Source organism: Schistocerca gregaria, chromosome 4 (assembly GCF_023897955.1).
Source record: "Schistocerca gregaria isolate iqSchGreg1 chromosome 4, iqSchGreg1.2, whole genome shotgun sequence".
NCBI lineage: Eukaryota > Metazoa > Arthropoda > Insecta > Orthoptera > Acrididae > Schistocerca > Schistocerca gregaria.
Genome location: NC_064923.1, coordinates 709,969,201 through 709,993,354, shown reverse-complemented (window position 1 = coordinate 709,993,354; position 24,154 = coordinate 709,969,201).

Genomic DNA, 24,154 nt, shown 5'->3' with positions numbered 1-24,154 from the left:
TGTATATGCTCAGCTGTTGACCCAATTTATCATCAATTTTTAACACTCATCTCCATGCCCCACACAACTTCGATTGTTGAGTTTGTTACCAGACTGCGTTCTCGTAAGTTACACTACTGGCCATTAAAATTGCTACACCACGAAGATGACGTGCTACAGACGCGAAATTTAACCGACAGCAAGAAGACGCTGTGATATAAAAATGATTAGCTTTTCAGAGCATTCACACAAGGCTTGCACCGGTGGCGACACCTACAACGTGTTGCTATGAGGAAAGTTTCCAGCCGATTTCTCAATCACAAGCAGCAGTTGACCGGCGTTGCCTAGTCAAACGTTGTTGCGATGCCTCGTGTAAGGAAAAGAAATGCATACCATCACGTTTCGGACTTTGATAACAGTCGAATTGTAGCCTATCGCGATTGCAGTTTATATCGACATTGCTGCTAGCGTTGGTCGAGATCCAATGACTGTTCGCAGAATATGGAATAGGTGGGTTCAAGAGGGTAACACGGAAGGGCATGCTTTATCCCAACGGCCTCGTATCACTAGCAGTCGAGATAACGGATATCTTATCCTCATGGCTGTAACGGATCGTGCAGCCTCGTCTCGTCCCTGAGTCAACAGATGGAAACGTCTGAAGGACAACAACCATATGCACGAACAGTTGGACGACGTTTGCAGCAGCATGGACTATCAGCTCGGAGACCATGGCTGCGGTTACCCTTGACGGTGCATCACAGGCAGGAGCGCCTGCGATAGTGTAATCAACGACGAACCTGGGTGTACGAATGCCAAAAAGTAAATTTTTAATCATGGTTATGTTTACAGCATCATGATGGTCGCATCCGTGTTTGGCGACATCGCGGTGAATGCACATTGGAAGCGTGTATTCGTCATTGCCATACTGGCGTATCACCCAGCGTGATGGTATGGGATGCCACTGGTTTTACGTCTCGGTCACCTCTTCTTCGCATTGACGGCACTTTGAACAGTGGACGTTGCGTTTCAGATGTGTTACGACCCGTGTCTCTACCCTTCATTCGATCCCTGCAAAACACTACATTTCAGTAGGGTAATGCACGACAGCGTGTTGCAGGTCCTGTACGGGCCTTTCTAGATACAGAAAATGTTCGATTGCTGCCCTGGCCAGCACATTCACCAGATCTCTCACCAACGTCTAGTCGATGGTGGCCGAGCAACTGGCTCGTCACAATACGCCAGTCACTACTCTTGATGAACTGTGGTATCGTGTTGAAGTTGCATGGGCAGCCGTCAGGTGGCTTGCGGAGTACGGATGTAGATGTAGATGTAGATGTACCTGTACACACCATCCAAGCTCTGTTTGATTCAATGCCCAGACGTATCAATGCCGTTATTACGGCCAGAGGAGGTTGTTCTGGGTGCTGATATCTCAGTGTCTATGTACCCAGATTGCGTGAAAATATAATCACATGTCAGTTCTAGTAAAATATATTTGCTTTTCTTTTTGGTGTAGCAAGTTTAATGGCCAGTAGTGTATTTGAATACTAGATGCGCCGGACGAAGCTGACGTTTCCTGGTTGTAGGTCTGTAATATTCTTTGCGAGGCAGTGCTCGGCAAACTCTGGTTTGTTCACATGTCTATATTTAATGTTCTGATAAATAATCTGACACTGTGCACATTATTTCTCCACCATTCGTATTTTCCTTGACGTTCCTGTTATCCGGGAAACGCCACTACTTTGATTATGAGCTGATTACTTCAACGTTTACAGACACCTGCTTCTTGAAATATCAGTCGGCTCGTTGACAGCTGCATTTCACCTACTGGGTGTAGGTGTGCGACGTAAGGTTTCATTAGCCGCCCTCGTGCGAAGCACTGCGCGACCTGCAGCAGCAGCAGGGGCGGCGCAAGCCTTTCGCCTAGAGCCGCTGCCACGAGGTGAGTAGTGCGTGGACCACGCCACCCCCCGGACGCGTCGCCGCCCACCTGCGGCCCTTCCCGCTATTTAATTACTTCTGAGAGGCCGTGGCGCGCGGCGAAGGGCGCAAGTTTGAGAGAGGGCCGCTCGGCTTTAATTTAAACAGAGCGTCACGCGGAGGGCCGCCTTAATGAGCACATTAAATATCAACAAACTTGCTGCAATTTATAAGAGTAAATAGCGGGTGTTAAGGCACTTACGCCCTACAAACAAACTTGCTATATTGATTTTCGCGGCCTTCCAGTGGGGCCCAGCTACCCTTGTAATAGCACTTAACAGGTGCAAATATTGTCTAATAACACTGCTTAGATGGAAGTACTGTATCATTTTCGCCTGAGCGCAGCAACAAGTACTTACTGGGAATTATTCATTTACACCAGGTGGTGGCTGCTTGGCAGTATCCAGGTCTAATTTACATCTACAGGTATACTGAGCAAAACAGTGTGAATTGCTTGCTAAAGGAATCTTGGCATTTTAACATGTGTCAAGGTTTCTTCCAGTTCCATTCATCTATTGCTGCTGAGCTGGCTTTGTGCGTACCATAATTCTAATCTAGAGACTGTAGTAGTTGTTATTGTTGTGGCTTTCCGACCGAAGACTGGTTTTATGCAGCTTCCCATGCTACTCTATCCTGTGCAAGCTTCTTCATCTCCCAGTCCCTACTGCAGCCTACTTCCTTCTGAATCTGTTTACTGCATTCATCTCTTGGTCTCCCTCTACGACTTTTACCCTCCGCGCTGCCATCCAGTACTAAATTGGTGATCCCTTGACGCCTCAGAATATGTCCTACCAACCGATCCCTCCTTCTGGTCACAAATTGTGCCACAAATTTCTGTTATCTCCAACTCTAATCAATACCTCCTCATTAGTCATGTGACCTAACCATCTAATCTTCAGCATTCTTCTGTAGCACCACATTTCGAAAGCTTCTATTCTCTTCTCGTCTCAACTTTTTATCGTCCACATTTCACTCCACAAATGGCTACACTCCATACAAATACTTTCAGAAACGACTTCCTGACACTTAAATCTATACTGAATGTTAACAAATTTCTCTTCTGCAGAAACGTTTTCCTTGCAACACCGAGTCTACATTTTATATTCTCTCTGCTTCGGCCATCATCAATTATTCTGCTCCCCAAATAGCAACAGTCATTTACTACTTTAACCGTCTCATTTCCTAATCTAATTCCCTCAGATCACCCGATTTAATTCGACTACATTCCAATATCATCGTTTTGCTTTTGTTGATGTTCATCTTATATCCTCCTTTCAAGACACTATCCATTCCGTTCAACTGTTCATCCAAGCCCTTTGCTGTCTCTGGTAGAATTACAATTTCATCGGCGAACCTCAAAGTTTTTACTTCATCTCCATGGATTTAAATGCCTACTCCGAATTTTCCTTTTGTTTCCTTTACTGCTTGCTCAACATACAGATTGAATAACATCTGGGATAGTCTACAACTCTGTCTCACTCCCTTCCCAAGCACTGCTTCCCTTTCATGCCCCTTGACTCTTATTACTGCCACTTGGTTTCTGTACAAATTGTAAATAGCGTTTTGCTCCCTGTATTTTACTCCTGCCACCTTCAGAATTTGAAAGAGAGTATTCCAGTCGACATTGTCAAAGGCTTTCTCTAAATTTACAAATGCTAGAAAGGTAGGTTTGCCTTTCCTTAATCTTTCTTCTAAGATAAGTCGTAGGGTCAGTATTGCCTCACGTCTTCCAACATGTCTTCGGAATCCAAATTGATCTTCCCCCAGGTCGGCTTCTACCAGTTTTTTCCATTCGTCTGTAAAGAATTCGTGTTAGTATTTCGTAGCCATGGCTTATTAAACTGATAGTTCGATAATTATCACATCTGTCAACACCTCCTTTCTTTGGTGTTGGAATTATTATATTCTTCTTGAAATCTGAGGGTATTTCGCCTGTCTCATTCATCCAGCTCACCAAATGGTAGAGTTTTGTCAGGACTGACTCTGCAAAGGCTGTCAGTAGTTCTGATGGAATGTTGTCTTCTCCGGAGGCCTAGTTTCGACTCAGGTCATTCAGTGCTCTGTCAAACTCCTCACGCAGTATCATATCTCCCACTTCATCTTCATCTACATCCTCTTCCATTTCAATAATATTGTCCTCGAGTACATCGCCCGTCTATAGACCCTCTATATACTCCCTCCACCTTTCTGTTTTCCGTTCTTTGCTTACAACTGGGTATCCATCTGAGCTCTTGACATTCATACAAGTAGTTCTCTTTCCTCCAAAGGTTTCTTTAATTTTCCTGTAGTCAGTATCTATCTTACCCCTAGTGAGATCAGCTTCTACATCCTTACAATTGTCCTCTAGCCATCCCTGCCTAGCCATTTTAAACTTCCTGTCGATTTCATTTTTGAGGCGCTTGTATTCTTTTTTGCCAGCTTCATTTACTGCATTTTTGTAATTTCTCATTTCGCCAATTAAATTCAATATATCTTCTGTTACCCAAGGATTTCTACTAGCCCTCGTCTTTTTAACTACTTGATCCTCTACTGTATACATCATCTAAAACTTGCTCTAGAAATATTGCAGTAATGGGAAGTGCTATTGATGTGCGGTTTTCACAGAATGAATTCGTAGTCAGAGGCTCGTATCGTTAGCCATTCAATAGATCTTAATAAAACGAAGAAATTTTAATTTTTGTGCAGACATACACTTTTTTGAATGTAACAATGCCTGTTAATATTATAGTACTAAAAGTAGGCTAAATTTGCATGCCAGTGGTCGTAATGGCAGGAGCCTAATGCGAGTAGTTTACGAGACATCTTTCAATTTGAAAAGTTCTCACAGCGACACTCGTACAATACTTGTGGTAGCACACTAGAGAACAAGTCCATATACCTGTTATCTGGATTTCTGCCCGTAAAGAGACAATTGACCACCAAAGGTTCTGTTCAAAATGACCACCTGCAGCGGCAGTACAGGAGTCCAGTGTGGATACTTACAAGAATCTTAGCGGAGATGTCCGAACAGGCTGCAATAATACATCGTAGGCCGGCCGGAGTAGCCGTGCGGTTCTACACGCTACAGTCTGGAACCGCGCGACCGCTACGGCCGCAGGGTCGAATCCTGCCTCGGGCGTGGATGTGTGTGATGTCCTTAGGTTAGTTAGGTTTAAGTAGTTCTAAGTTCTAGGGGACTAATGACCTCAGCAGTTGAGTCCCATAATGCTTTGAACCAATACATCGTAGCTTATCATCGGGTGTAGTTGGTATGTCCTTGTAGATATTGTGTTTCAGCTATCCCCACAGAAAAACGTATACAGGCATCAAATCTAGGGAACAGACCCTGTGCGTCCAGTCCAACGATTTGGAAACCATTTATGAAGATATGCTGTGGCATTTCGTGCACTATGGACTGGACAGCCATCATGTAGGTACGACAGGTTCCTCTTAGTCTTCAGTGGAATGTCTTCTAGCACCCGTGGAAGATGACCTGTTAGAGGGCTGAGATAATTGTCCTTTTGTTACGCATTTGATAATGACATCACCGTGGCTCACGTTTCCGTATATACCGCAACCACGCCAGAAAGACATAAATACCGCACTAATCCCTTGGCTTATAATGTCGATGCGCATGTGCCTGCGTCGGAGTCACGGTACGCTGCGTATACGCCTTCGATTCTTACGTCGAACCACCCCTTCCATGCGCTTAATCTTGTATTGCCAAAGAGCAATAGAAACACAAACCGAGACATGAGGGTGGGAAAAGTAATTGCCCTATGTAAACTATGATCCCTGTACCGCCAGCAGTCAGCAACGCGGCTTGTTCGTGCAGCGGTTCCAATAGCGTAGCGCGGCATAAGCAGCGATAACAATCGATCGCGGCCAGCCTGCCGCGCGGCCATCTCGTGATTTACGAGAGCGCAGCTCCGGTAATTCCCCGCAGGCGGGGCTTATTGGGTGGTGGGGGGGGGAGGTAGGACAGGAGTGGGGTGTTCGCCACACTCCCACACCAGAACTGCGGTGTGCGTAATAACAACCGGCGGCATCAAAGCCGAGCGCGCCAAAGCCACAATACTTCATTATTTCAGGTTTAAAGTGGAGTGGCGGTAACAAACCGGCGCTGCGGATGCCCCCGGATTTAGGTCTCTGTGGCAGGCGCAAACTGGCCGATATGTGCGTACAGCCGGCAAGAGCGCTGCGGAAAGAGCGTGTGAGCTGTAAGCTAGGCGCTTCTCGGTCAAACACTGCAACGCATTGGAATGTAAACGAACTATCGCCCAGTTAGTTATTATTTTTGAGGATGGCTTGTCATAAAAGTTTATCACCGCGAAAAAATAAAGTTGTGTAATCAGATTCCAGTACTTCAGGTGAAGCTGATACTCAACACAACGATTGACTAGAGTCAATATAGTCAACCACGGAGTTGAGCATCAGCGTTACCTGAAGTACTGGAATTTCTTTTCTCTCTCTCCCTCCCTCCCTCCCTCCCTCTCTCTCTCTCTCTCTCTCTGTCTCTCTCTCTCTCTCTCTCTCTCTCTCTCTCTCTCTCTCTCTCTCTACTGTTGTTTCGTCCCTGTCGCCCCACAGGGGCGAGTGTGGGCAGTCAGTGGTTACAGCCACATGAGAGAAAAAAACTTTAAAACATAGTACAAAAACCAAAAAGTGCACAGTGCGGTTGACCAAGAGGAATGGCTAGCTCAATAAAAAGACAGTTTTTAGCTGCATATGTTAAAATATAAGACGCTGTTTTGTTGATTAATTAGACGAATTGAAAATTAGAGTTGTACACGAATAAATAAAAATAGATGGACAGTTTTATAATTGAACAGGTGGAAAGCAGACTTTCGAGTGACTGAAATAGATAAGTAAATAAGTGATGTGATAAGTCGATGTCGATTGTGACGGACGAGGGTATTATCGAAAAGTAGGATTCATGGTAGAGTGTAGGAGGGATTAATGTATGGAGGAGAGATTTGGGAAGAGTGAAGAAGGATGCGGTTCAGAACCAATAGAAAGTTCAAGTTAGAGAGCTGACACCTACGTTTACAGATTATGTGCGTATCCAGTTATGCTGGCCACTGATGCGACGTGTATAGCGATCGTATCAACCCCTTCCGCATCTACTACAGCCTGTAAATGGCGCAATGATGCGCCGAAACTGGCTGCAACAAAATAAAATCATAACGACGGTTGTAGGCGTTTCATTGTCTCACAACAATAGAAAGTAAGTGGATAGGGGAAAGGACATCTGCAAAGGAGAGGGTGGTAAGGTTCTCCTATATCTAGTAGGAAGGGTATATATCAGGGCAGATTTCATGGTCGCTTAAAGGAACAGACAGGGGATCCAGTATTAGAATCAGAATTTAGAAGAGCTTTGGAAGACTTGAAATCTAAAAAGGCAGAGAGTATACATAACATTCCAACGGAATCTCTAAAATCGGTGGGAGAAGTGTCAACAAAACGACTTTCACGTTGGCGTGTAGAATGTATGAGACCGGCGATGTACGAGTACTATGAAACTTTCAGAAATACATCCACACAATTCCCAAGATTGCAGGAACCGACAGTTAAGAGAATAATCGAACAATCGGCTTAAGAGCTCTTGTATCAATTTTCCTGACAAGAATAATGTACAGAATAATGGAAAAGAAAACTGAGGATCTTTTAGATGATTTTGGCGTTAGGATAGACAAAGGCATCAGAGAGGCAGTTCTAACGTTGAGGTTAATAATGGAAGGGAACAATGTAAGACTAAGAACGAAGTGTACTGATAAAAAAGAGAGTAAGATTTATTCTTTCGCCCCTGTTCTTCAATCTATACGTCGAAGAGGTATTGGCGAAAATAAATGTTCAAGAGTGGGATTAAAATTCAAGGTGGTAGGATATCAGTGTTAAGAATCGCTGATGGCATTGGTACCCTCAGTGAAAGTGAAGAAGAATTACAGGATCTTTTGAAATCCTTCAACAGTACAGAACATCGATTGAGAGTAAATCGAAGAAATATGGCCGGCCGGTGTGGCCGAGCGATTTTAGGCGCTACTGTCTGGAACCACGCGACCGTTACGGTCGCAGGTTCGAATCCTGCCTCGAGCATGGATGTGTGTGATGTCCGTAGGTTAGTTAGGTTTAAGTATTTCTAAGTTCTATCGGACTGATGACCTCAGCAGTTAAGTCCCATAGTGCTCAGACCCATTTGAAATATTTTTGAAGAAATATGAAAGTAACGAGAAGTAGCAGAAATGAGAACAGCTAGAAACATAACATCCTACTTGGTGATCATGAAGTAGATAAAGTTAACGAATTCTGTTGCATAGGTAGCAAAACAAGCCATGACCGACGGAGAAAACAACTGGAATCACTCAACAGAGGAAAGTCCACTGGACCCGACGGGATACCAATTCGATTCTACGCAGAGTACGCGAAAGAACTTCCCCCCCCCCTTCTAACAACCGTGTACCGCAAGTCTCTAGAGGAACGGATGGTTCCAAATGATTGGAAAAGAGCACAGGTAGTCCCAGTCTTCAAGAAGGGTCGTCGAGCAGATGCGCAAAACTATAGACCTATATCTCTGACGTCGATCTGTTTTAGAATTTTAGAACATGTTTTTGCTCGAGTATAACGTCGTTTTTGGAAACCCAGAATCTACTCTGTAGGAATCAACATGGATTACGGAAACAGCGGTCGTCTGAGACCCAACTCGCTTTATTTGTTCATGAGACCCAGAAAATATTAGATACAGGCTCCCAGGTAGATGCTATTTTTCTTGACTTCCGGAAGGCGTTCGATACAGTTCCGCACTGTCGCCTGATAAACAAAGTAAGAGCCTACGGAATATCAGACCAGCTGTGTGCCTGGATTGAAGAGTTTTTAGCAAACAGAACACAGCATGTTGTTATCAATGGAGGGACGTCTACAGACGTTAAAGTAACCTCTGGTGTGCCACAGGGGAGTGTTATGGGACCATTGCTTTTCACAATATATATAAATGACCTAGTAGATAGTGTCGGAAGTTTCAAGCGGCTTTTCGCGGATGATGCTGTAGTATACAGAGACGTTGCAGCATTAGAAAATTGTAGCGATTTGCAGGAAGATCTGCAGCGGATAGGCACTTGGTTCAGGGAGTGGCAACTGACCCTTAACATAGACAAATGTAATGTATTGCGAATACATAGAAAGAAGGATCCTTTATTGTATGATTATATGATAGCGAAACAAACACTGGTAGCAGTTACTTCTGTAATATATCTGGGAGTATGCGTGCGGAACGATTTGAAATGGAATGATGATATAAAATTAATTGTTGTTAAGGCGGGTACCAGGTTGAGATTCATTGGGAGAGTCCTTAGCAAATGTAGTCCATCAACAAAGTAGGTGGCTTACAATACTATACAATATTATACAATACTATACTTGAGTATTGCTCATCAGTATGGGATCCGTACCAGATCGGGTTGACGAAGGAGATAGAGAAGATCCAAAAAAGTGGCGGCGCGTTTCGTCACAGGGTCATTTGGTAACCGTGATAGCGTTACGGAGATGTTTAACAAACTCAAGTGGCAAACTGTGCAAGAGAGGCGCTCCGCATCGCGGTGTAGCTTGCTCGCCAGGTTTCGAGAGGGTGCGTTTCTGGATGAGGTATCGAATATATTGCTTCCCCCTACTTACACCTCCCGAGCAGATCACGAATGTAAAATTAGAGAGATAAGAGTGCGCACGGAGGCTTTCAGACAGTCGTTCGTCCCACGAACCATACGAGACTGGAACAGAAAAGGGAGGTAATGACAGTGGCACGTAAAGTGCCCTCCGCCACACACCGTCGGGTGGCTTGCGGAGCATAAATGTAGATGCAGATGTACATGTAGAAAATATGAAGGCGGAGCAAGACAAAAAGGAGACTAACATATGCAGTAAGCGCATTCCTGGGCAAGAGGAGTCTGCTGGTATTAAAATATGGGCCTTAGTTTAAGGAATAAATTTCTGGGGACGTACGTTTGGAGCACGGAATAGTATGATAGTGAGACATAGACTTTGGGAAAACAGAAAAAGAAGAATAAAAGAAGTGGTGCTACAGAAGAATGTTGAGGTAAGTAATGCAGAGGTTCTCCGTAGGCGAGGAATGGAGTACAGGGAGCTGGAGAGGGTAAGAACTGTAAACGTCCACAGGGACTAGGATACATCTAGCAAATAACTGAGGACTTAGGTTGCAAGTGATACACTGAGGTGGAAACGTTAGGAGAAAATGGCTCTGAGCACTATCGGACTTAATATCGGAGGTCATCAGTCCCCTAGAACTTAGAACTACTTAAACCTAACTAACCTAAGGACATCACACACATCCATGCCCGAGGCAGGATTCGAACCTGCGACCGTAGCAGTAGCGCGGTTCCGGACTTTAGCGCCTAAAAGCGCTCGGCTACCGCGGCCGGCAAACGTTAGGAGACGAATTCGTAATGGGTCGCATCAAACCTGTCATAAGACTGATAACTGAAACAAAATAGAAGGCGCTTAACTTTTCTTGGAGAGGTCGCGGAAGTGTAGTGTTGGAGGGATATAGGTGTAGAGGCGCGGCTGAGTACCAGGATCAGTGAGCAGGGGGCGGGGGGTAGGGGGGGACTATCAGGTGGTTAGTGTAGGAGACAGGTAACGTAGGAGACAAAGAAGTGTACAAGAGAGAGGAGGAGGGTGGAGAATTTTATAAGTTGGTAGAAGATGAGGGTGTGGGAGGGTAAGCGTACACTATAGGCTAGGATGAGTGCATAGCGTTCAAGGATCTGTAAGATGTGTTAAGAGGAGTGGAAGACGGTGCCAGGTTAGCATAGCAGTGAAACGGAGGATCTGGGATTTAAGATGTGGAGGAACGTGGAAGGGTATAATCCTCGTGTTCGGTCGGTTATTAGTTTTAGTAATTTTAGTAATTTTAGTCTATTGTGGGCTTTCTGTTGAATGGTTAGGAGATTGTGAGTAGGAGGTATTATAGTGTGCTAGCTAATCGCATAGGACATAGTAAATGGTAGGTAAAATTCGTGAGTAGGAAGCTATGGGTGGTTCGGCCTGGTGTGGTTTATTTTGAGGAGCCACTGGTTGTAGCAGGAGGCGAAGTGACTGAGGTAGTGCTGGAGGAATCATTACGATTTCTTGAGCGTAGGATGGATGACGAGGAAGGTGGTGTCATCGGCACAATGTAGGAGATGAACAAGAGGAGAGGGCTTTGGCGTATGGAAGTTGCTTGTCAGACAGACGGTTAGAGAGAAAGAATACGATGAAACAGACATAATTTACAGCAAATGCAGAAATCTGGTGCTTAAAGAGGAGACCATACACATTCATATGCTTTTAAAAACCAAATGTGACAAATATTGTGCATTTGCGTTTTTTGATTTGGTGTGATAGATGACGAAAAGGGTACCGGAGTTGGTCATCAGAGGAGACAATGGGAGGAAGCCATATTGGTGGAAAAGAATGGTAGATGCTTTTGTAGCTGTTCATGAATACGTCGGCATAGGATGGGCTCAAAAATCTTACTAAACATGGACGAGAGGTTGATGGGGCTGTAGGAGGAGGCGTCAAGGGCAAGTTTATTATGTTTGAGAAAGAGGAGGATTCGAGAGGTTTCTACACGGCTCGACATGGTAACCCGTGTGAAGGATTACATTATGAATGGTGGTTAGGATTTCTATTAAGAATAGAAGGCATTCTTTCAGGTGTCTGTATCTTGTGCATTCATGTTCGGGAGCAGTCTTGCATTGACTTTGGAGTACCTGTTGAGTACTTAGTGCAGCGATAGTCCAGCACAGTCCGTTAAATCAATATAAGATTATGTTTGAAACCACGAGAATTCAAGCATCAAACTATTGTGAGTCTGTGATCAGGGAAGCACTTGATATTAGATTATGTAAAAATAACCAGTTATGCACTCAGGAGTGAATGCATGCGAGTGATGTCCCTCGCTACAAGTAAAGCTGTACAGAGACCATAAACATAAACAAAGAGTGCGCCGATAAAGAACGCGTCGTTTCCGTGATGTCATCATGACGTAATCAAACCAGTCTTTTGCCATCGTCTGGGGGCAGAAATAGAAGCCCTTGCGGGTTCTACGATTCACCTATAAATCCCTCATCTGCCCCATTCTCACTTACGCCAACTACGCCGGGATCTCTGCCTCTCCTAAATTCTCTAAGACCCCTGAAATCCTAGACGTGCGTGTACACCACCTCACCTTCCGTATCTGCCTACCCTCCTCAGTTCGCATCTTACGCCACTCATCTGCTTGCCACACGTTCTCCTCTTCCTAGAGCGCCTTCATATTCGATACATTTATCATAACACGATAAATTTATCGTAACACTCAATCCCAGCACCCAAATTTCGAACCACTAATAAGAAAACTAGATAGCCTACTGTGCCACCAAACCTATGCTCCCTCATGCCTAATGCTCTCTTGCCGAAATTTCAACAAACTTCTACTTCCATACAAAGAAATCCGTCCCAAGTTTTGCCCCCTTTCCAAACCTTAAACACAACACCCACCTTCACGCCATCCACCTTTCTGACGTTTAGTCGTTACCTGTGATTCTGCAGGGTCTCATAGTCATACTCATCATTGCACCCTTATCTTGACAATTATTTTCACGTATCAGCAGCACCACTATACTATCGTCGTATCATTCACATTCATCAATGAGTATGTCGCTGTTGTTGTCTTAAGTCCAAAAGCTGGTTTGATGCAGCTCTCCATGCTACTCTATCCTGTGCAAGCCTCTTCATCTTCGAATAACTACTGCAGCCTACATTCTTCCGAATCTGCTTAGTGAATCCATCTCTTGGTCTCAATCTACGATTTTTACCGTCCACGTTTCACTTCCCTTCAATACTAAACTGGCGACTCTTCATGAATCAGATCGTATCCTACCGACAGATCCCTTGTTCTATTCAAGTTGTGCCACAAATTTCTCTTCTTCCCAATTCTTTTGACTACCGCATCGTATTTCGAAAGCATCTTTTCTCTTCTTGCCTGCATTGTATATCATCCATATTTATCTTCCGTACATAGCTACACCCCATACAAAATACTTTCAGAAAAGACTTCCTGACTCTTAAATATATACTCAATGTTAAAAAATTTATGTTCTTCAGAAACGCTTTCCTTGCTGTAGCGATTCTACATTTTATGTTCTCTCTGCTTCGACCGTCATCAGCTATTTTGTTCCCCAAATAGCAACAGTCATTTACTACTTTAAGTGTCTCATTTACGAATCTAATTCCCTCATCATCACCTGATATATTTCGACTACAGTCCATTATCCTTGTTTTGCTTTTGTTGATGTTCATCTTATTTTCTCCTTTCAGGGTACCATACAGTCCGTTCAGCAGCTGTTCCAGCTCCTTTCCTGTATCTGGCAGAATTACCATGCAGTCGGCAATGCTCAGAGTTTTTATTTCGTCTCCATTAATTTTAATTCCTTCTCGAAATTTTTCTTTTATTTTCCTTACTGCTTGCTCAATATAGAGATTGAGTACTATCGGGGATAGGCTACACGTCTGTTTCACTCCCTTCTCAAGCACTGCTTCCCTCTCGCGCCCCTCGACTCTTATAACTCCCATCTCGTTTCTGTACGAGTTGTGAACAACCTTTTGCTCCCCGTATTTTACGCCTGCCGTCTTCAGAATTTTGAAGAGAGTATTCAGCATTGTCAAAAGGCTTTTCTAAGACTACAAATGCTAGAGAGGCAGGTTTGCCCTTCCTTAACCTATCGTCTAAGATAAGTGGTAGGGTCAGTATTGCCTCATGTGTTCCGAAATTTTTGCGGAATCTAATCTGATCTTCCCCGAGGTCGCATCTACCAGTTTTTCCATTCGTTTGTAGAGAATTCTTGTTAGCACTTTGCAACTATGACTTATTAAACTGATAGTTCGGTAATCACCCATCAACACCTTCTTTCTTTAGGATTGGAATTATGATATTCTTCTTGAGGTCTGAAGGTATTTCGCTTGTCTCATACATCTTCATCAGATGGAAGAATTTTGTGAAGGCTGGCTCTCCAAAGGCTATCAGTAGTTTTCTCTACTCCCTTGTTTCAACTGAGGTCTTTCAGTGCCCTGTAAACTTCTTCACTTAGTATTATATCTCCCATTTCATCTTCATCTACGACCTCTTCCATTCCTATCACATTGCCCTTGTATAGACCCTTTACATACTCCTTCCAACTTCCTGCTTTCCCTTCTTTGCTTTCTATCTGAGCTCTTGATGTTCATCTAGGTGGTTCTGGTTTTCCAAAGGTCTCTTCTATTTTCCTGTAGGCAGTATCTTACCCCTAATAATACGTGCTTCTACAACCTTACATTTGTCCTCTAGCCATCCCTGCTTCGCCATTTTCACTTCCTGTCGTTCTCATTTTTGAGACGCTCGCATTCCTTTTCGCCTGCTTCATTTACAGCATTTTTATATTTTCTTCTTTATATCAGTTAAATTCAATATCTCTTGTGTTACCCAACGATTTCTACTAGCCCTCGTCTTTTTACCCAACTAATCCTCTGCTGCCTTCACTATCTCATCTCTCAAAGCTAACCATTCTTCTTCTACTGTTTTCCTTCCCCAATGCTCTCTCTGAAAGTCTCTACAAACTCTGGTTCTTTGAATTTCTCCAGGTCCCATCTCTTCCCGCAGTTTCTTCAGTTTTAATCTGCAGTTCATAAACAATAAAGTGTGGTTTATAGAAGGCATTCTTTCAGGTGTCTGTATCTTGTGCATTCATGTTCGGGAGCAGTCTTGCATTGACTTTGGAGTACCTGTTGAGTATTTAGTGCAGCGATAGTCCAGCACAGTCCACATTCTAACTAAAATACAAAATAGTCAAACAAGTTTTAAAAACTACAGATGTTTTTCGTGTATTACTTTTTTTAAAGAAATGTCGTCTATTGTCATTTACTTTATGCAAAAATCGTACATTTTTTCCACCAATGCAGATTTACAAAATTTTCTTTTACTGTATTCATTTTATATATTTAAACCGTCTTTAAAGTACATATATGTTGAGTTGAAAAAGTACCATCGGCTACTGTAGTCTGTGATAAGTGTAGACTACGGTAGTTTATCAGGTGGCCTTCGTCAGTTAAGACCGTAATCGCATTACCTGTAAATTACGTGTTTTACATACCTATGGGGCTTTACCTCATTTCGAGAGCTTTTTTGCATACGTAATCAGTGTCTTACTATATTCACTTAGAAACTGGAAGCGGTGAACCATCTAGAAGCAGATTAAGGATATATAAATGGCCATCTAACTTCGGAACACATGTATTCTACATAGGAACCCTCCTGTCTGTGTCTTAAAAATAAAGATTATTCATAGCAAAATTGAAACTGTCGACGTTTCATTCATGTTTTATTCGAAAATTGTTTATTTGTTGCTCGAAACAGAGAGATCTTACAGTCAAAATTGAAAGAAAATAGTACATGTGTATTACATAGCACCAGTAACCGAAATCTCCAAAAAAAATTAAAGAAATAAAAAAATAAATTAATAATGCCAAAGTACAACATATTAACGCTTATTTAAAACTTGTTTCTGTAATTTATATACATTTCCTGCACTTATGAAGAGTAACAGGCAGCTCTTGCCTTAACGTTTGTTGAAGAACGTTCTACTGATAACAAAACAAAAATACTAATTATATAGATTTCTTATGTTGGAGCATTTAAATTGTACTTGCATCAATAGCAATTGCTTTCGTTACACACAAGGACGGACGTTACCCTAGTAACTAATTTTTATCACTTATAAAATGCACTTTATATTAGATGAGTGTACAAGATAAATAATGGACTAGCACTGAACGATGGGCAGTTCTGATTATGTGGAAAACAAACAAAGAAAACAAAAACAATTCGTCGGCTTCCAATTCTCTCTCGTACATTTATTTTGTTTGTTTTTTTACCAATACTAAAAATTCCCACGGTAATCCTATCACCTACTACGTCACTTCTGTACTACACCAAAACTAACGTAGTTTTGGTAGACTGCAATTTTAAGTCTACATAATCTTTGACTAAAGAACGGTTTTCTTCCACTGCCAGCCTGCCCCGTTCATGAGAAACTGAAACAACAATTAAGAAAAATACGAGGTTTTGGAACTTAAATAGTGGCAACTATTTATTCACAACCGGTACAAAAGAGTTACAAGTTTGCACCTGCTACTGTCCATTAAAGTAGTCACCAGAGTTGTGTAGAACCCGCTGCCAGTGATGCAGAAGGCGTAGTATACTGTTAGCAGAGTCTGTTCTATTGATGGTGTGAATGGAGCGGTCTAGTGCCTGTCGAATCTCTGTAACAGTTCTGAAGCGAATGCCACGAAGTGCTTCCTTCATCTTGGGAATCAAATCAAAGTCAATGGACTTAAGTCCGGGGAGTATGCTGGATGGTATAGTACTTCCTAGTCCCATCGACCAAACAGAGCAGCCACAGCTTGCGCTGTATGCGCCCTCGCATGGTCGTGCAAAACGGTGAGTAGGTTGCTCAGAAAGTGTCTCGGCGTCTTTCGCAAAGCTTGTCGCAGGTGATGCTCCAAAAACGAACAGTAACACTGTGCACTGACGGTCTGCCGTGGAGGAACGTAATGCGTTAGGATAACAGCGTCACAGTCGTACCCGACAATCACTAGAACTTTAGACCGCTCCATTCGCACCATCGCTGGCAACGGGTTCTACTCAGCGCTGGTGACTACTTTGAAGGACAGTAGCAGGTGCCCACATGTAACTCTTTTGTTTCGGTTGTGAATAAATAGTTGCCACTATTTAAGTTCCAATACTCGTAAAAAAAGTTCAACGACAGTCACATTTAGCCCCTGACGATGATGATGGAGGGAATCTTTGAAAATTCAGAAATTTAAATGGATATGAAGGGGTAAGTGGACCGACAACTTTTTATTCAAGGACTCCGTCGGGAGACACTTTGTTGCCACAAACAGTGGACCTTCTACATTATGTTAGAGGAGATCAAACGGCTGGTGCTGTTGCTGCTGTGATGATCATCATTATCATTTTATCAACTTGTGTATCGGTCGCATTCGTGCGTCCGTGTGTAATATTAATTTCATTGGTGCTGTTTTCGAGTATTACTCGGCATTACAGTGATAACATTTTGCGTTTGCGTGATAACAGTTTTAGCCGGCCGGTGTGGCCGAGCGGTTCTACGCGCTACAGTCTGGAACCGCGCGACCGCTACGGTCGCAGGTTCGAATCCTGCCTCGGGCATGGATGTGTGATGTCCCTAGGTTAGTTAGGTTTAAGTAGTTCTAAGTCCTAGGGGACTGATGACCTCAGAAGTTAAGTCCCATAGTGCTCAGAGCCATTTGAACCATTTGATAACAGTTTTAGGTTTACGCGGACTGTTACCATTTTAATCTAACGCACGGTGCGTGGTGTAACGATGCCAGATTCGCTGCCACAGAATATCCGAGCGCCATCACCGCTTTCGCCGCGTCACAGTGTAACGGCCCTGCGCCTCTCTACCGAGGGCGGACGGCGAGATGCAGCCCGCGCCAACGACGCATAAAATTTTACACGCAGCCCTCGGAGGCTTTGTGTTGGCTGTCTTCGATGTGCGGGTTAGAGGCAATACACGTCGTTTGATACGGCCTTAGGGAGGGAAGGGAACTATCCTACGCGCAGCGGCTCAACACCAACTTGTGCACGCGCTAACGTGTCACAACAACTCTGACCGAGGCTACTGTAGTACAGTTTGACTGAAACCAGTGTAATCGTCAGTGAACCGTCAATTAGGGCGGTTCACAAACAACAACTTAAGTACAAATGTCATTCCAAAACGTTATCGTGGAAGTAGGGGCCAGGTGGTGCTGGTGAAATAACACACACTGCTAAGGTTATCTTTTTATGTTAAAAGGCTTTCTCACTATTAAATTTTTAAATCTGGAATTAAAAAAAATTCAAAAACAATTTCGAATAGCTAACAAATTTTCTTCATGTAAAGGAGATTGCCAGGTATGACGTTAAGAACTTCCCAATAATAAGAATTCAAACTTGTTATATCTATAAGAGAACAATTCCTTAATGAATATCTTTAAGTAGGTAGTCTGTACTAAAGCTAAAATAGTTGTCCCTCGCCAGTTAAATTACTTACATTACTTCTGTCAGTTGTTACAAGATAAATGAGAATAAATTACAAGCCACCACCTCCCCGAGTTACCCAAAACCAGAAGATGTAGCAAGAGCGGTGCCTGCACGGACTCCGAACCACAGAGACACGTGACACCGATCCTAAATCACCCAATCGAGGTGTGAATGAAACGTCCCAAAGCAATTACCACATTCCCGCGGAACGGGAAACGAGTGTGTGTGTGTGTGTTTGAGGTTTACGGGCGCTAAACAGCGTGGTCATCAGCGCCCAAGCGCATAGAAACAGGAACACAGGCAGTGAAGGGACGAAGACGGACGCCGAACAAGGAGAACGGCTAAAACACACAGGCCTGACGCAGTTCCAAATGTGCACATACAGAGGCAAAACAAGAGGAGAAGAAACACACTAAAAAAGGAAAGGAAACACAAGGAAAAGAGAACAGATACCGAAGGGAAACAAGGAGGTAATCGTGACTGGCGGACCTCTTACCTAAAACCTGGGTGAGCCAGTCACCCAGCAGCACATTAAAACCTTCTCCCTAAAATCCGAGGCAACAGATTGGACAGGACACAAAACCGTAAAACCTTAACCACAGTCGCGACGTCGTCTTGCAAAATAGAGGGCAAATCCGGTGGCAAGGAAACCACCGCCCTCTGGTCAGAGAATAAAAGACAGTCAAGTAAAATGTGGCGGACAGTAATCTGGACGCCACAAGCACTGCAGATTGGGGGGTCCTCCCGCCGGAGTAAAAAACCATGCGTGAAGGGACTGTGTCCAATGCGGAGGCGAGTGAGGAGAACCTCATCCCGCCTGTATGACTGGTAGGACGTACGCCATGGTCGCGTAGTGGCCTTTACCAGACGCAGCTTATTGTCACCAACTGCCAACCACTCCTCTTCCCATTGATGCATAACACGAAAACGCAAAAGGGAGGTTACAGCATGGAGGGGGACGGCACATTCAACAACGTGAGGGAGGGAACATGCATTTTTGGCAGCCACATCCGCCAGTTCGTTGCCCCTAATACCCACGTGCCCCGGCACCCAGCAAAAAGAAACCTCCTTCCCCTGCCGTTGCAGGTGGAGTAGGGCATCATGGATGTTCTGGACGACCGTATCCGCTGGTTACAAGTGTTGAATGGTCTGAAGGGCACTCAGGGAGTCAGAACAGATGAGGAACTTAATACTTGGAACACATCTCATCTGCTCCAATGCCCGCAGTATTGCAAATAATTCGGCATCGAGGATGGTAAACACCGCAGGAAGCCGTAACTTGACGACTCGATCAGGGAAAACAACAGCACAACCAACAGTGTCCCCCTGTTTAGAGCCATCTGTGAATACAGGTACATGGTCCGCATGCTGGTTTAAAATATCGTAAAATAAGGAGGTAAAAACAAACGCCGGAGTGCAGTTCCTCCGGTTCTCCGACAAGTCTAAAAGGATGCTGGGCCTCTGGAGCAACCAGGGAGGCAGGCGAGTAAAACCTTGTCGTTGGGGGGCCACACGCTCCACACCAAGGGACTCAAGCAAATGCTTGGCACGAATCCCAAATGGTTTTGTTGCCCTGGGACGACTGGAAAAGAGACGTTCCATAGGCGGTCGGTCAACGGTAGGGTACGCAGGGGAGGTAGGACAGGCAAGGAAATGACACACCGGATGGCGAGCGGCGAGCGGCGGTTCCCCTGCCTCAGCGCACAGGCTGGGGATGGGACTGGTACGGAAGGCACCAGTGGCCAGCCTGATACCCTCATGGTGTACTGCGTCAAGGATCTTCAGATACGAAGGCCTTGCTGACCCATACACGGTGCAAGCATAGTCAAGACGCGATCGGACGAAAGCCCTATAAAACTGCAGCAGACGCGCCCGATCTGCTCCCCAGGACCGATGGCTCAGACACTTCAAAATATTCAGTGCCTTCAGGGCCCGCACCTTGAGGTCTTTAAGGTGAGGCAACCACGACAACCTAGAATCAAAAGTGAGGCCCAGGAACCTCACAGTGTCTCTATAAGGAAGAACGGTGTCCCTCAGACGCAATTCAGGGGAGGTAAAAAGACGCCGAGAACGATTAAAATGAACACACACAGATTTGTCTGCAGAAAAGGTAAAACGCGTCTTTGCAGTCCATGCCTCTAAGCGCTTTATCGTAAGCTGTAACTGCCGACTAGCACTGACAAGACTGGAGGAAGAACAGAAAACAGCAAAATCGTCCACAAACAAGGAGCATTGGGCAGGACTCCGGATAGTGGACGTGATACTGTTAATAGCAACGGCAAAGAGGGTGACACTTAAAACGCTGCCCTGAGGAACACCATTCTCCTGCACGTACAAATCCGATAGCACATTACCAACCCGATACCGAAAGAGGCGGTGAGAAAGAAAGGACCGAATGAAGATGGGGAGACGGCCACGAAAGCCCCACTCATGGAGTTGATTGAGGATAAGGCGGCGCCAAGTAGTGTCATACGCCTTATTAATGTCAAAGAAGACCCCTAGACAATGCTGGTTACGTAGAAAGGCCTGCTGGATGGCAGCCTCAAGCAGGGTCAAGTTGTCTATAGTGGAACGACATCTCCGAAAGCCACACTGAGAGGGGCTAAGGAGCTGCCTGGTCTCGAGCAGCCAAACCAGGCGGCGGTTGACCATGCGTTCCAACGTCTTCCCAACACAGCTCGTCAAGGCAATACTCCGATAACTACTGGGATGCGTTCGATCCTTCCCTGGTTTGAGGAGGGGAATCAAAATTGCCTCCCTCCACGAGTCAGGGTACGTGCCAGATAACCATATCATATTGAAACAGTTCAGGAGAACTTCCTTGGATGGCAGCGACAGGTGCCGCAGCATGCTGTACCGGATTTGATCATGACCAGGCGCAGTATCATGAGCCACAGACAGCGCAGAATCCAGTTCCCACATTGTGAAGGGGCAGTTATAGGGTTCAGAATTTAGAGACCGGAAGTCCAAGTGACCCCTTTCGACGGCAGTGCGGTAGCGGCAGAAATCTGGATCACAGTTAATAGTGGCGGTAGATTCCGCAAAATGCATGGCCAGTGTCTGGGCAATGTCTCTCGGCGCCGTGAGGAGACATCCCTGATGCAGCAATGCCGTGACAGGTAGCTGGCTGAGTTTCCCGGAAATCCTCCTGATGGCTTCCCATACTTTCGTAGAACTAGTGGAGCGAGAGATGGAATTCAAGAACGATTGCCATGACCGTCGTTTGCTCTCTTTAATCACCCGCCGCGCTCTGGCCCTTGCCACTCGAAAGGCCGCAAGATTGTCAGCTGAGGGACGGCACTTGAAGCGGCGCAGTGCTGCACGGCGGGCGCGGATGGCTGAGTGGCACTCAGTGGTCCACCAAGGGACAGGACGCCTCTTGGGATGACCGGATGACCGTGGGATGGACAATTCAGAAGCATGAGAGATCACGGCTGCAACATGGTCTACCCATTCGTGGACGCTGGCACGGTGTTCCAAAACAGCCAGTTGGCTGAAAAGTGTCCAGTCAGCTCTGCAAAGGTGCCACCGGGGCGGCACTGGTAATGCCACAGCCTCATCCAAGAGGCGAATCCAGAGGGGGAAGTGGTCACTAGAATGGAGGTCAGCTGCAGCCTCCCACAGAGCAGAATCCGCGAGTGCTGGAGAGCAAAAGGAAAGGTCAATAGCCGATGACGATCCGGAAGCAGTACAGAAATGAGTGGGAGCCACAGAGTTGAGGAGGCACAGTTCTTCAGACATCATGACGCTTTCCAGAATGCGACCCCTGGGGCAAGTAGTCGGAGAGCCCCATAAGACATTATGAGCGTTGAAGTCCCCCAGAAGAAGAAATGGGCGAGGGAGTTGGCTAATAAGGTCCGTGAGAGCCTCAGTGTCTATCGCATCCGGAGGTGGTAAATAAACAGAACAGACTGTGAGCCTCCGACCCACGAGAATGTCAACTGCAACTGCTTGCAAGTCGGTGACGAGAGGGAGCTCAGATGAGGGGTGCACATCACGGACAAAAACTGCAACACCACCCTTTGCCCTTTGCCCCGTCAGATCATCTTTTCGATATGCGGTATAGCCGCGTAAAGAAGGAGAATCAGTGGCCCGAAAATGTGTCTCTTGGAGACATAAGCACAAGGGGCACTCTCGTATGAGGAGCTGTAATTCGGCCACATGCGTCCTGAAACCATTCAGGTTCCACTGTAATATGGGAGCCAGTGATCAGGGTGGCTGAACTTTCACCCTGCCTCTGTGCTTTGGAGGAGAGACCGTACTGGCCGGAGATTTATTCCTGGAGCGAGAAGATCGCCCCCGGTCGACATCAATGTCCATAAGATCCGATGACGACCCACGGGAGATGTCAGACAGTACGATGGCATCATCATCGGACCGACGCTGACTAGTCTCCTCAGGTGGCAGAACCTTCATCTTCTGAGGCTTTGTCTTGGGGGGCTTGGAATGCAGAGCCTTGTCAACAGTTGGAGGTTGACTCGCCTGGGCAGAAGGCGCCATTTGGGGGAGGCTGGAAGTACCTCAATGTCAGCAACCACGGCCTTGTCCGATGTAGCGGGGAGAGCCGCAGATTGCAAAACAACCGCAGCAGCACAAGTGCACTGGCAAGCGCAGGTTTTAGTGCTAACACTAGCAACCTCCGTTTGTGTAGCAACAGTGGCCAGTTGTACCGGTTTTTTGAGAGCGGAAGCGAAAGATGTGGAAAACACAGGAGGTTGCATGGCCTTAAAGATCTTCTTGGCCTCACCATAGGGGATGCGCTTAGAGGTTTTAATCTCCTGTACCTTCCGCTCTTCGAGATAGATGGGGCAGATCCGGCTCCAGACAGGGTGACTCCCAGAGCAATTCACGCACTTCACAGGCGAGGAACAATCGGCTCCGTCATGGGCAGGCTGACCACATTTACCACACGTGGCTATTCCATTGCACCCCAACGTAGTATGCCCAAAGTGCTGACATTTAAAACAGCGCATTGGGTTGGGGAAATATGGCCGTACGGACAAACGTAAGAAACCCGCTTTAACATGCTCCGGGAGTCTCGGGCAACTGAATGTGAGAATAAACGAGTCAGATTTGACGAGGTCCCCATTGACTCGTTTCATAATGTGCTGCACGTCAACAATTCCTTCGTCAGCCCACTCAGATTTTAGCACATCTATGGGGATATCCACCATGTCCCTACACGTCACAACACCCTTACTATAGTTCAAAGTGGAGTGGAGCTCGGTCTCGACAGCGTACTCTCCTAGACAATTTGCTTTCCGAAGGGCAGCGACTTGACGGGAACTAGAAGTTTCAACTAACAGAGTCCCATTGCGCAGTCGCTTTACAGATTTCAGTGTTCCTGCAATTCCCTCAAGACCCTTGTGGATGTAAAAGGGAGAAACCCTCTCAAAGCTACCCTCCTTCCTTTTAATAATCAAAAACACATTCTGATTATCAGCATGTGCTCCGTTACTACATTCTGTTAAATCTCTAGCAACACCAGGCGCTGGAGGACTCGCAGCGCGTAGCCGCTTTTTCGATTGGGTGTGTTTTCCTACCAGCGGCCCACCCAAGCCACTGGTAGGGGGAAAAGTAGAGGTCGAAGGGTCCATTGTGGTCCCACGAGCAGCTAGGGAACTAAAAGTCCGCTCAGACAGAGCCCCGCGTGCCTGAGTAAGCCTTATACAACTGGGGTGCGGCAGGTGCCCCAGAGGTTGCCCGCTTGCGACTGTTCCACCCCAACAGCCATGCATCTTCTAGGCGCGGAGCACACCGAAAGATTGAGGGGTTTTTATAGAGGTTGGCCTTCCTCGCAATCCAGGCAGTCAAGCCAAGATTACCATTCCCCGCAGCACACAACGTTTCACCGCCGCGCCGTACGGTGGTCGCTGAAGCATGTCCGGGGGTTACGGTGTCAGGACACTGGCGGCGCAGACCAGTCCCCAGCTCAGGACCCCGGGGTCGCCAAGCCCGTACTCAGCAAGTGAATGCTGAGCCCCTGGGGGAACGGGAAACGAAAACCGTGGTAGGAACACCCCAACAAAACCACTGGTGAAGGAACTCATACACTTCACTAGAACCTGAAAAACCTCATATATACAT